This window comes from Oryctolagus cuniculus, chromosome 15, assembly GCF_051225735.1.
Source record: "Oryctolagus cuniculus isolate XC-2025 breed Fujian yellow rabbit chromosome 15, ASM5122573v1, whole genome shotgun sequence".
Classification (NCBI taxonomy): domain Eukaryota; kingdom Metazoa; phylum Chordata; class Mammalia; order Lagomorpha; family Leporidae; genus Oryctolagus; species Oryctolagus cuniculus.
The window spans coordinates 10,980,469-10,992,104 of NC_142881.1; positions in this window are offsets into that span (position 1 = coordinate 10,980,469).

An 11,636-nucleotide genomic window follows, 5' to 3' on the forward strand; every position below is an offset into this window, starting at 1 on the left:
CACCGGAGTTAGAAGGGTTTATTGTTGGGTGGGGGAAGCCAGAGGGTAGGAGAGGAGGAGAGCTAACAGAGATCCAAAGAGAGAAAGAAAAGGTCCTCTTAAACCTTTGCCCCAGGCGGGCAGGGAAGTAGGAATAGGGAATCCCATTAGGGTGGGGGTGGAGCTAACACCGGTGGCTGGGCCATGGGGTCGCCTGGCTTCCAGCAATGGTGGGACAGGGGTGGGGCAGAACCCAAGATGATGGCGCAACAGATAAGGCTGCACCATTTTACTGGCTTTGGGATGCTGTCACCAACCATCTGGGGGACAGACCAAGGGGTCTATGGGAGTAGCCACGCAGATGAGGCCCCCAACACCCTGGTGCATCTCAGGTGCGGGACTTTGATCTTGCTGAGGTCAGAATTGGGCTGTTGGTGGTGGACGAACCTGGATTTGGGATGACTGAAGGAAGTTGCACCTTGGCCTCCTCTGAGCCAAAACCCAACAGCTGGTCGCTCTCATGGTTGAGGTTGGTTCTTGCTATCATGGATCTTGACCTTGGTTTAGAAAGCAAGGACTAGACCAAACCATGACTGCCTTTTGGTTGATTGGATGGAGACTGCATTTGTAACCCCAAAGAGCGCCCCGAATTCTGGAGGGGGGATGGGGAATGGGAAGATGTGCCGTGGATCGAGAATGCTGGACAAGCTCTGTTTTGAATCCAAGGGCCACGACCAGACCCTTCCCCAGGGGACACCTGGGACTAATGTCGGACCCACTTCCTAACTCAGATTTCAGAGAATATTCTGGAACTTTCAGTGGTAACACATCTGGCCTCTTCCTGCCGTCAAATTACTCCTGGAGCAAGTGCTAATGCCTGCCAGTCATTTCCAGCAGAATGATTCCTATTTGTGCAAGTCTCCTTAGCAGAGGCAGGCATTGGCCTAGCAATTACAACACCAGAGCCCAACACTGGCCTACCTGGATTTGATATCTGAGTTCTGACTCCAGCTTCCTGCTGATGCAGGCTTTGGGAGGCAGTGGTATGGCTCAGCTACTTACACTGCTGCCACACACATGGAAGGCCTAGATTGCATCCTTGATCTTTCTGCCTCTCAAATAGAGAACTAAATGTATTTTTAAAAGTTTCTTTATCAGCTTTGAAGTTCAAAAACTCAATTTTGGAAAGTATATAGGTGATTAGACTCTAGAGACTAACTCAGGTAACCAAATACAGGAGACACTGATGTATAAACCCAAATGCCAATGCACTAATTTACCATAAGAAATACTCCTGCTTGGGTCGGCGCCGAGGCTCACTGGGCTAATCCTCTGCCTGCAATGCCGGCACTCTGGGTTCTAGTCCGCGCTGGGGCGCCGGTCTGTCCCGGTTGCTCCTCTTCCAGTCCAGCTCTCTGCTGTGGCCTGGGAACCAGTCCAGCTCTCTGCTGTAGCCTGGGAAGGCAATGGAGGATGGCCCAAATGCTTGGGCCCTGCAGCTACATGGGAGACCAGGAGGAAGCACCTGGCTCCTGGCTTTGGATTGGCGCAGCGTGCTGGCCGTAGTGGCCATTTGCGGGATGAACCAACAGAAGGAAGACCTTTCTCTCTGTCTCTCGCTCTCTCACTGTCTAACTCTGCCTGTCAAAAAAAAAAAAATATATATATATATATATGGCAGGCGCCACGGCTCAATAGGCTAATCCTCCACCTTGCAGCGCCGGCACACCGGGTTCTAGTCCCGGTCGGGGTGCCAGATTCTGTCCCGGTTGCCCCTCTTCCAGGCCAGCTCTCTGCTGTGGCCAGGGAGTGCAGTGGAGGATGGCCCAGGTGCTTGGGCCCTGCACCCCATGGGAGACCAAGATAAGTACCTGGCTCCTGCCATCAGATCAGCGCGGTGCGCCGGCCGCAGTGCGCCAGCTGCGGTGGCCATTGGAGGGTGAACCAATGGCAAAGGAAGACCTTTCTCTCTGTCTCTCTCTCTCTTACTGTCCACTCTGCCTGTCAAAAAATAAAATAAAAAAAAATACTCCTGCTTGGAGATGAATCCTCAGGTTGTGTCTATATTATGCTCTTTGTATCTGAAGCCCTGAGCACAGGGCTGATGTTTATTGAATAAATGCTGATGGTTGTTGACAATCAAATCCAGAGTGTCACTTTGTGTTTTCCTTCTTTGCTCAGTTTGCCTTCTACCACAACTACAGTTAAGCAGCAAGAGCATTCTTTGCTGGCCATTTTTCCCCGGCTAGACAGAAGCAGGAAGGAAGCAAGTCCCTCTGGGGTTGACATAGCTGCTTCTGGTAGTTGGACTGTACTCTCCCCTGGGACTGCAAATGGATTTGTCTAAAATGGAGCCATCAGTCCGAGAGCTGGCTGCAGCAACCTCTTACGCTGAGTAATGAGTGGCATGTTTGGCCAGAGAGGCTTCTTTCTTTCCAGGTCTTAGGCCACTCTCGCATAGATCTCCTGGACTTTATTTACCCAGGTCAGAACCTCAAGCATGGCCCTGGATCCCCTCTTCTCTCTGCCTACCCACTCATCACCACATCTGCAGATTCTATTTCCTGCACATTCCTTGTCGACTCTGTGACCTCTTTCTTAAAAATATTTTATTTATGTATTTGGAAGGCAGAGTAAGAGAGTGAGAGAGAGAGAGAGAGATATCTTTCATCTGTTGGTTCATTCCCCAAATGGCCACAACAGCTGGAGTTGGGCTAGACTGAAGACAGGAACTGGGGGGGGGGGGGGGGGGGGGCGCGCCTGCACTGTGGCGAAGTGGCTTAACTCCCTGGCCTGAAGCGCTGGCATCCCATATGTGCGCCAGTTCAAGACCCGGCTGCTCCACTTTCAGTCCAGCTCTCTGCTATGGCTTGGGAAAGTAGTAGAAGATGGCCCAAGTGCTTGGGCCCCTGCACCCACGTGGGAGACCCAGAAGAAGCTCCTGGCTCCTGGCTTCGGATCAGCACAGCTCCAGCCAGCCATTGCGGCCATTTGGGGAGTGAACCATTGGATGGAACTCTTTCTCTCTCTCTCCCTCCCTCCCTCCCTCCCTCCCTCTCCTCTCGGTAACTCTTTCAAATAAATAAATAAACCTTAAAAAAAAAAAAAAAAAAGATAGGAACTGGGAATTCCATCCAGGTCTCCCATGTGGGTGGCAAGGTGACAAGTACTTGAGTTATCATTCACTGCTTTCCCAGGTACATTAGCAGGGAGCTGGATCAGAAACAGAGAAGCTGGGACTCAAACTGAAGCTCTGATATGGGATGCCGCAAGCAGCACTTAGCCCACTGCGCCACAGTGCTGGCCCCTCTGTGAACTCCACCCTCTTCAGTGCCACCTGTCCAGGTTACCCTAACCTCTCGGAGACCTGCACAATGGCCTCCTAATAGGTCTCTCAGGCTCTAATCTTGTCTTTCTCCAATCCATTCCTCACATGGAAGCCAGAGTGACCTTTGCAGGCACAAAATGCACCTTGCCCTCTCTCTGGTTAGAATTTGTCTCCCCATTGCCCTCTCTGTACTCACATCTGCCCTCCTTGGCCTGGTGTACACAAGACCCTCACGCCCTTCACCATGGTGTACATTCTGGCTGGCCCTGCTGAGCTGTATCACGCACAAGCTGCACCTCCCTGCCTCGCCCCTGTACCCACTGCCTCCTCCACCTGGATAGCTCTTCTCCCCCACCCCTCCCTCCTCCCTATCATCATGGCGTCGCTCTCCTACATCTGGGTCATGTGCCCTTCTAGGCGTTCCCATATACATCCTGCTCCACCCTATCAATTGCACTGCATTATCATTGCTTGTTTGATTGCCAGATGTGCTCATGGATTGAGTTTCTCCAGGGCAGGAGCAGAATCTTGAATCTTCACTGCCATTGTGTCCCCAGCCTCTAGCCCAGTGCCTGGCAAACAGTAGTTATTAAAGCAACAACAACACTTGTAATGACTGCCATTTATTGAGCAATTCTGGGTGCTAGATACCATGTAAGGACTATATGTGGCTCATCGCATTAAGTCTTTTTTTTTTTTTTTTTTGACAGGCAGAGTGGACAGTGAGAGAGAGAGAGACAGAGAGAAAGGTCTTCCTTTGCCGTTGGTTCACCCTCCAATGGCCGCCGCGGCCAGCGCTGTGGCCGGCGTACCGCGCTGATCCGATGGCAGGAGCCAGGTACTTATCCTGGTCTCCCATGCAGGTGCAGGGCCCAAGCACCTGGGCCATCCTCCACTGCACTCCCTGGCCACAGCAGAGAGCTGGCCTGGAAGAGAGGCAACCGGGACAGAATCCAGCACCCCGACCGGGACTAGAACCCGATGTGCCGGCGCTGCAGGGCGGAGGATTAGCCGCGGCGCCGGCCCCGCATTAAGTCTTTGTAGTGGAGGTTGCGATGTGTTGCTGTCCAGAGCCCCTTCCAGGAAAGAGGGGCTTATTCTGCCCACTGTTGGGCATACAGTAGGAGGACATCAGAACCTCATCTCCTTTGCCCAGCAGCCCTGAGGCACAGGCTTTTATTAAACTCATTACATGGATGAGGAACAGACTGAGATGTTGAGTAACTTTCCCAGGTTCACATAGGTCAGTAAGAAAACTGCCTTGCCCAAGAACACACCTCCTCCCAAGGACAACCTGCATGCAGTGACCTACTGAGTGGCCCAAGGGCCCAGCCCCTTGGGTTCAACTCAAGACAGGGCAAATGACCGTCCTAGGTCCAGAGTGCCCTCGAGGTCAGCAGCTGCTTTCTTTGGGGGCTGCATCACAGCTCAGCTCCTCTCTCTGCCCAGTCCTGCTTCCTGTATTGCTCTGAAAGGAACTCAGCTCATTTGTGATTCATAGAACCCTCCTCCCAGCAACCTCCTGGGCAGGCATCACTGTGTGGGTCTCACTTTACAGATGAAGTAACCCAGGTGTAGAGATGCGTTGAGGTGGGATTTGAATTTCCGCAATTGACTCTAGAGCTCACCCAATTAACCAGGCACTCAATCAATACAATAAGCAAACCAACGGCTTAGTCTCACTATTCACCAAGGGAGAATTTTTTAAAAGCTGTCATTGAGAAGCACAGCTTTGTGCACATGGTTTTTCTCAATGCTGAGCAGATGAGCGCCCCAGCCGACTGCTTTAGAACCTCAGAATCCAGCCCTATCAGTGATGGAGTCAAAGCTGGCTGATGTGGAGTCCAGGTTGCAGAGAACTCAAGCACAGCAATGATGGGGAGTTTTACATGTGAATGTCACCCCAAAGATTTCAGTGTCTGGATGATTTAATCCGTTTGTACTGGAACACATGAGTTGGCAGAGAACAGCCAGTTCTCCCCGATCTGTACAAAACACTGATCAACCCAAGTCATTTTTGCTTGCCTCTGGGATGTTTATCAGAGTGTCTGCAGATATGGTCACCTTCACCAGCTGTCCCCTCACAGGGGGCTGCCATGGTGGGCAGCCTAGACAAGGTGAGGCCAGAGCCTCCTGCATGGAAGCCACGGCTTCTGTTGAAGGTCCAGATGGTCAAGTGCCTTGAGAGAGAGGAACTGCAGGCCGTAGGTGTTAGCGTGGGGGGGATAGGAGTTATCTGTCTGGCTCGGCAGTGGAGACTTCCATGATAGGCTCTATAAATACACCCTGGTGGAGGTGGAGGGGAAATCAATAGGGCTCAGCTGGAGTTTTAGATTGCTGCACTCACTCTGCATCTGTTTGTTATTAAAAGTTAAAGTCTGTGCAGGCTTGAGCCCAGCCGCCCTGTGCTCTCTGCCCTCGTGTGGCAGGTACATCCTGTACCGAGCATCTGGGCCTTTGATCATAAACCATCCTGTTTTGCTATTGAACTCTCTGTGTTCTTCCCTGAAAGGAGGGCAGGAGTCAGGGCACTGGGGACTTTGGTGTTAAAGGCTAATTGGTTTTTTATTTTTTATTTATTTGACAGGTAAAGGTACAGATAGTGAGAGAGAGAGACAAAGGTCTTCCTTCCGTTGGTTCACCCGCTCCAAATGGCCGCTATGGCCGGCGCTGCACCAAACCGAAGCCAGGAGCCAGGAGCTTCTTCCTGGTCTCCCATGTGGGTGCAGGAGCCCAAGCACCTGGACCATCCTCCACTGCCTTCCTGGGCCACAGCAGAGAGCTGGACTGGAAGAGGAGCAAAGGGGACTAGAACCCGGCGCCCATATGGGATGCCGGCACCGCAGGCGGAGGATTAACCAAGTTAGCCATGGTGCTGGCCCCAGACTAATTGTTTTGAATACCAGGAAGTGTGCAAAGCCTGTCAGGACCTGATGACCTGATCCTGTTTACCAGTTTTATTAAACCCCTTGCGTGGGTGATGAGACGGGCTTAGAGGTTGTCTTAATACATTTTCTGTTGTTATATCTGAATATCATGGATTGGGGAATTATAAAGAAATAGGTGTATTCCTCTAGTTTGTGGTTCTGGAGGTCACAAGGCCAAGGCTGCAAAGGTAAGCGTCTGGTGAACACTTTTTTCCCAGCGGGACTCTGCAGGGATGGGCCTCACGTGGTGAGACACAAGCGTGCTCTTCTAACAAGACCACTGCCCGGACAGCCTATTGATTTGTTACTCCATGAAGCCATCAGTGGGTTCCTCCTTTCCTCAAGGCTGGGTACCCATGACCCAGTTATCTCCCCAAAGTCCCACCTTCAAAATACCTAATGGTAGTCATATGGTATCCCCATATGAATTGGGGATTGAATTTTCAACATAGAAGCTTTGGGGGTCCTGGAGGACCGGTAGCAGAAATAGGCAGTAACACGCCCAGGTTTATCCAGCAGACTGAAAGCAGGTCTGTTTGATTCCACAGCCTGTACTTAACGAGACTAAAGAGCCTTCCACCGTTTCTCCACCCAGTGGAGCAGCTGCTCTGGGTTTGTTAGGTGGGAAGGCAGACCTCAGCCTGTGTGGCAGAGGGGCTGAAGAACCAAAGAGGGAATTCTGTGCAGTTGGGAGAGAGAAGCCTGCCTCCTGGGAAGCAGACCAGCACTGCCACATCAAAGGCCTTGCCCAAGTCTGATAACCTTACTAGCTGGGCCCCAGCCCTCCCTCCCCACGCCTTCACCAGGGGGCAGCTTAGGGAAATCCTCCCCACCCTGTACCAGGGGGCTGTTAGATCCCGTAATCCTCTACTGATCAAAGTCCCCGGAGGAATGTCGCAAATTCCATGTCCAGAAAGCCCTCCACCCAGAAATATCCCAGGACAAGAGGGAAGGGGCCCATACAAACTCCCGTCTGAAAACAGACCAGGCTCTTGGTTCTGTGCTGAGATGCCCGCCTGGCCTTCCAGGTGTGTTCTTGTAAACTTTGCTAGCATAATTACTGCTATTCTGTCTATGTCTTTTTGTTTTGTTTTGTTTTAAATTGATTTTATTTGAAAGGCAGAGTTAGAGAGATCTTCCACCCTCTGGTTCATTCCCAAGACGGCCACAATGGCCAGGGCTGGGCCTGACCCAAGCCAGGAGCCAGGAGCTTCATCTGGGTCTCCCACATGGGTGCAGGGGCACTTGGGCCATCCCAGACACATCAGCAGAGAGTTGGATGGGAAGTGGAGCAGCCAGGATGTATCTTAACTGTTAACCCAACACCTACCCCTAAATGACTACTTTTTCTTCTTTCTGCGCATCCAAACCATCCAAGTTGTAGGGCTGTTTTTTCAGTTATGTCACTTTAGCTAAACAATATTTTGTCAAGCCCCAAACAAATAAACAGTGATAGAAATGTAGGAAAGATGTGAACAATGTCTGATTTTCCATTGATTCATTCACTTCAGCAAACATTTGAGGCCAGGTTTGGAACTGTAAAATGAATGAAACAGAGACTCAGTCCCTGCCCTTCAGGGGTTAATGTCATTGTGGAGGCCAGAACACTGAGAACTGTTAAGTGACATTTACACCCTGGTCAACACACTAGGAGATACAGATAAAAATGCTTTGGGAATCCCAAAATCAGAGCAGACAACTCAGCTAGGGGATCCTGGGAAGGCTTCAGAGGAGGATGCACGTTTGTGTTGAAAACATTTTTGATTATTACGGCATGCGATATGGAACTCAAAGACACCGAAAAGTACTGCAATTGCCGACTGGTCAGCTGCGACAAAGGTTCACATGGTTTGGAGGTCAAATGTCTTAAGGTCAAGATGTCCAAGGTATTGGGGCAGGCGGTTTGAAGAAGGGGCTGGCGTTGTGGTGTAGCGGGCAAAGATGCTGCCTGTGAGGTTGGCGCCCCATATGGGTACTGATTCTTCTCTGAACTGGAGGAAGCTCCTGGCCTCATCAAAAAAAAAAAAAAAAAAAAAAAAGAAAGAAAGAAAAAGAAAAAGAAAAAAGAAAAAAGAAGCTGTGCCGGCCTGCGGCACAATGAACTGGGTTTCCTGAAACAGAGAGTGGGAATGCGGGCACAAGGACACAAAGAATGGAGCCAAGACAAGTCCTAATCAAGGCTTGTTTATTGAACAAATCCAGTAGTATTTAAACATGACCAGTTGTTTACAAGAAGGAGCACAAAAGATTTACATATAAAAAAGGCTTTTAAGGTTACAATAAAACACTTCGGTGATAAATACAGGTTTCAGGTGTGACTGATTATCTATATTATCTCTTGTGAGAGGTTTAGGTTCTTCCTGCCTCTTCCCGGAATCTCCCTAGCCCAATTGTCTGTGCCGGGAAGTCTCCATTCATATGTTTAAGTGTAAACAAAGGGAGTGACTACCTGTGGCTGCCCACAAGAAGCTGCTACAGGAGGTGGACCATCACCCATTCTACCCACATAAGATTACGAGTTACTTCTCTCTCTCTCTCTCTCTTTTAAGATTTGTTTATTTGAAAGTCAGGGTTATAGAGAGAAGAGAGAGAGTGAGAGAATCTTCCATCTGCTGGTTCACTCCCCAAATGGCCACAATAGCCAGGGCTGAGCCAAGCCCAAGCCAGGATCCAGGAACTTCATCTGTGTCTCCCACATGGGTGCAGGGACCCAAACCCTCAAGCCATCTTCCACTGCTGTCCCAGGTGCATCAGCAAGGAGCTGGATCAGAAGTGGAGCAGCTAGGACTCGAACTGGTGTCCATATGGGATGCTGGCATTGCAAGTGGCAGCTTTACCCAGCTATGCCACAGTGTCAGCCCTGGGTTTCTTCTCTTGAGGAAGGAATGTTAGGTAGCAAGGTAGACATTAGCCTATATGTGTGAGAGGGGCTGTAGAACACAAATGGGGATCTGTGCTGGAATGAAGGAAGAAATGTAGACGCATGCCTTGGAAACAGAATAGCATTTGCACATCACAAGTCTTGCCCTTGTCTACTAACCTTGTTAGCTGGGTCTCAGTCCTCTCTCAGGGGCGGCTTAGAAGAATCTTCCCTACCCTGTGCCAAGGGGCCGATTAGGTCCAATAACACTGTGCTGGTGAGTTCTGGGAGGAATTTCGAGGATTCCATGCCCAGAGATCCCTCCACCCACAGAATCTCAGGGCGGAGGGATAGAGGTGAGAAGCCCATAACCAGATCTATAAAAACCCCAATCTAGGGGCCAGCATTGTGGCATCGTGAAGTAAGCCACCACCTGTGATGCTGGCGCCCCATCTATGTGCCAATTTGGGGGAAAAGCATCAGAAAGCGACCCAAGTGCTTGGGCTCCTGCTACCCACATGAGACCTGGAACAAGTTCCTGGTTCCTAGCTCCTGGCTCCTGGCTCCTGGCTCTGGCCTGGCCCAGCCGCAGCGATCGCAGCCATATGGGGAGTGAAATAGTGGGTGGAAGATCTTGCTCTCTCTTTTTCTCTGTCTCTGTCTCTCTCTCTGTAGCTCTTTCAAATAAATAAACAGAATCCAGCGCCCCGACCGGGACTAGAACCCGGTGTGCTGGCGCCAGAGGATTAGCCTATGAGCCGCAGCACCGGCCTCAAATAAATAAATAGATATTTAAAAAGCAAAAACAAAAACCAGTCTGATGCAGACCAGGCTCTCAGTTCTTTGCTGAGATGCCCACCTGTCTGTCAAGTCTTCTTTTCATTAAACTTGGCTAGCGTGTTTACTGCTAAAAACCAAAACCAAACAACAGCAAGATGTTGGTAGGGTTGGTACCTTCTTTTTTTTAAAAAATATTTATTTATTTATGTGAAAGTCAGAGTTACAGAGTTACACACACACAGGGGGAGAGAGGCAGGAGAGAGAGAGAGCGAGAGAGAGTGAGCAAACGAGAGCGCTTCCATCCACTGGTTCACTCCCCAAAAGCTGCAACAGCTCAGGCTAGCAGCCAGGAGCTTCTTCCAAGTCTCCCACATGGATGCAGGGGCCCAAGCACTTGGGACATCTGCTGCTGCTTTCCCAGGCACATCAGCAGAGAGCTGGATTGGAAGTGAAGCAGTCCAGACTCCAACTGGTGCCCATATGGGATGCCAGCACTGCAGACAGTGGCTTAACCTGCTACGCACAGCACTGGTCTGGATCGGTACCTTCTGAGGCTCAGAAGAATATTGTCCCACGCCTCTCTCCTGACCTGGCCCCGCCACCAGCTTCACAGGGTGCCCTCCGTGTGCTTGTCTGTGTCCAGTTTCCCCCTTTTCATATGGGATCTGCCCCACTTCAGTACAACCTCATCTTAATTACATCTGAAATGACCCCGTTCCCACATGGGGTCACATTTGGAGGTACTGGGGGTTAGGACTTCAACCCAGGGATTTGAGAGGACACAGTTCAACTCTTATCAGGTACTCAGTGAAAAGCACGTCTCCCTTCCTCTGATGTTCCCCAGGCTCCCAGCTCCCTGCTGTAGAGGCAGCCGAGGTCCCCTGGTTACTGGGTGTTCTTCCAGGGGCCCTCATTCATTTATCAGCATCTACATGCGCATTGTTCACCCGCAAGTGAGGGCATTCCATGTTCCCTGCATCAACTTTACTATTTCCACTTCAAATATCACTGTGAAAATTTCCATGTCGGTCCGTCCAGTCCGTCCATACTCTGTGAAGTGTCGGTAGAGAGGAACTGCAGCATTTCTTTAGCTGGTCCCCTATGAGTGGACATCCAGGTGGCTCCAGCCTTCTACTATTAGCAACAATGCGGCAATGTGGTGGTCTTGGGCACCCGTGGATTTGCAGGATTTTGTGGGCGTGGGTCTGTTAGCTGGAAGAGGAAGTGCTCAGTCTTTGGGCCAAGGCATTTAAAAACTGGCGATCTCATGCCAATTCCTCTCCAAGGAGGTCAGAGAAGGTCGGTCTTGCCGGCAGTGCTCAGAGCGCAGGGTCCCCTAATCTTCCTGGGCTGTGTGCAGTGAACATCCCGGTCTTTGCCAATCTGATCTTTCCCTTGTGCTTTCAATTTGTACTCTATTATTCTGAGTGTAATTGAGCATCTTTTCATGTGTTCAAAAGACATTTGGAATTCCTTCTCCGAACAGTCTGTACCTATCCTTTGCCCATTTTTCTACTGAGAGAAAAGGAAAGGAAGAGGTTTTTCGCAGATGCAGTGGAGGGGACAAAGCAGGGCCCAGGAAGATGGCGACTGGCCCTGAGAAATGGCCTGAGGCTTTCTGGCTCTCTCTGGTCCGCTTGTCTGAGATTTCTGACCCCGGCCTCCCCTCCTCCTCCTGCCAGAACAGCTGCCAGCTCTGGAACCAAGAGAAACCTGGAAATTAAATTCTGGGCTTAGAATTGCAGATTTCAGCTCAGAATAT